The sequence below is a fragment of the Octodon degus genome, unplaced genomic scaffold, assembly GCF_000260255.1.
Source record: "Octodon degus isolate 3935 unplaced genomic scaffold, OctDeg1.0 scaffold00072, whole genome shotgun sequence".
NCBI lineage: Eukaryota > Metazoa > Chordata > Mammalia > Rodentia > Octodontidae > Octodon > Octodon degus.
Window position 1 is genome coordinate 5,009,764 of NW_004524648.1, and position 2,696 is coordinate 5,012,459.

A 2,696-nucleotide genomic window follows, 5' to 3' on the forward strand; every position below is an offset into this window, starting at 1 on the left:
GCGTGCCACCACACCCAGTCTCAGTCACTGGTCAGTGTGCCCTGGGGGTGGGGCCGGCACAGTGGCCAGGGGATTGAACTCCTGGCCCCTACCTCTGCCTAAACAGGTGCCTTAATCTGCTGAGCTATTTAGCTGGCCCTAATCCCTAGTCTTAAAAAAGGAAAAAGTTGGGAGAGGGCCAGAGATATAGCTCAGCAGCACAAGCACTTGCCTGGAAGTGGAAGGTCCTGAGTTTGATTCCTGGTACCCCCAAAAAAATTTGTGAGAAAAAAGCCCAAAAGAGGTTTGTGGAATTAAGAGAGATATTTGTTTTCTCTTTTAAAGATAGAGAAAATCCTGTAATGGGATTACAGGCATGGGAGCACATGCCTGTAATCCCAGTACTCAGGATACTGAAGCAGGAGGATCCTTGCAAGTTCAAGATCAGCCTGGGCTACAAAGTGAGTTCAAAGCCAGACTGAATAGCATAGTGAAACTCTGCCTTGAAAAAGATAAGGTCTGGGGGGATAGCTCAGTGGCCTAAGTGCCTGCCTGGCAAGTACTAGGTCCCAAATTCAATCCCCAGTGCCACCCCCTGAAAACACACACACACACACACAAAAAAAAAAAAACCCTGATAACATTTTTGCCAGATATGTATGTACACCTGTAATCCTAGCACCAGGGAGGCTGAGGCAGGAAGATTGATGCCAAAATTCGAGGCTATCCTGGGCTACACAATGAGTTCAAGGCTGACCTGAAATACAAAGTGAGACCCTGCCTTTTTTTCCCCTACAAATAGGACTTTATTTATCACTATTAAAAATCTGGATCTTAATCGGACTCTTGCACTGGTGGTTCATATTCATCAGCTCGTTCAACTTTAGCTCCAGTCTCATCTCCAGTAGCCTTTCCAGAGCTGCTACCTTCACCATGAAGCTCCATGAGTTTTTCCAATTCAAACTTGGGCTTCTTCAGCATTTTTACTTTTCTGACAAAGACATCATGAAGAGGATAGATAGATTGGCAAGCATTTTCTATGTCTTTCCCAATACTGTCTGGAATCAGTTTATTGACCACTTCCTTCAAGTTATTTGTCTGCACCTCCCAGGTCATGATTTCCATCATCGTCTTCTGGATCTGGCGGACTGTTGGTGCTGAGTGTAAGAGGTCTTCTGTATCTGATTGTTGCATTTTTTAAGTAAAGTAAAGCTAGCACAGAACAGTCGAAGCAAATAACCATCAACATGGGCTTCAATCATGGCCTGCCATTTTTTGACCATGGAACACATTTTGTCACGGGTGAGGTCCATGCCATGGAAGTTAGTTGGGCAGTTTTTGCCCTGAACATCTCCAGTAATTAGCTTGAATTTTCTTTCTTTCTTTCCTTTTTTTTTTTTTTTTTTTTTTTTGGGCAGAACCGGGGATTGAACTCAGGCCCTTGCGCTTGCCAGAGAAGCGCTTATTCCACTGAGCCATCTCCCCAGCCCTGTAGCTTGAATTTTCTAAAGGCAACTTCATCATTCTGTAGATCAGCAAGGCTCACTTCAAACACATGACCCTTGAGTCCATCAGATGCAACTTTGATTCCTTGGGTTCTGGTGACGAGCGTTTTTCCAATATTTCTTATGTTGAACATAGCCGGCGCCTTCACATCATACCAGTCTTTTTTAAAAAATGGATCAACCACTTTCTTCCTGGCTCCTTTTTTGCTGCCTTTCTGTTTTTGTTTTATTGGTGGAACCAGGGATTGAACTCAGGCCCTTGCACTTGCCAGGGAAGTACTTGTTCTACTGAGCCATCTCCCTAGCCCCTTTTGCTGCCTTTCTTAAGGCGCTTGCTCTTGCCTACTGCCATGGTGCTGCCAAGACCCCCCCCCTTTTTTTTTCAGATCACAGGATTTATTAAGATGTAATCATTGCTAATTACATTAAGCCACTTGCCTAAACCCAAATCCACAAGGTTCCTAAATTAGAAACAAATGGCATGTTTAAAAGCACAAAATGCTTGATATCCAGGTAATGAAGGCTGAATGAGTGAGTCTGCACTTATTTCAAGCTATTGAAGAGTTTGTGGGTCACACAGTGGTCCCTTGCATGCAGAAAGTCAAATAGCTCCTCCACGCAATCCTCTTCTGTCTGTGACCGGGAAGACACAAGATCATCACAGAGCTCTAGCCGCTCCGATGCCTTGACACATTTCTCCAGCTGCTCACAATGTTCTCTCACTGTTGTTAGGGGGTCCACTAATTCCCCCTCCTCCTCCTCCTCCTCCTCCTCTTCCTCTTTAGGATCTCCAGATCCAGTCAGCATCTTCTGGTCATCTTCTAGTCCCATGTCCGGCTACGTTTGTGGACTAAACACTAGCAGCAAGACCAACAGCTACTCCACTTCAGGATCAAAAAGGAGATCCTATCTTAAAAAGAAAAGAAAAGAAAAGAAAAAGGTTGTGTAGGGGCAGGCCTGTAATCCCAGCTCAGGAGGCTGAAACAGGAGTATATGATGAGTTGAAGGCCAGCCTGCACTACATAGGGAGACCCAAAACAACAGCAAAGGGCTGGTGGTGGTACAGCTCTGCAGACTAAGCACCTGCTTAGGTAAGCGCAGTGGCCAGGGTTTGATCCCTGGCACCACATGCTGTGCCAGCCCCACCCCTGGGGGCTCACTCTGCTGGCGATGGAGTCTGGGTGTGGTGGCACACATAGCAAGTTGAAAGGC

The 2,696-nt window shown here is 45.8% G+C and overlaps 1 pseudogene; it reads right to left on the reverse strand.

Annotated features, from left to right (window-relative positions):
* Positions 1 to 2,012: 2,012 nt before the first annotated feature.
* Positions 2,013 to 2,353, reverse strand: LOC101565782 (annotated as a pseudogene).
* Between the last annotated feature and the right edge of the window lie 343 nt (positions 2,354 to 2,696).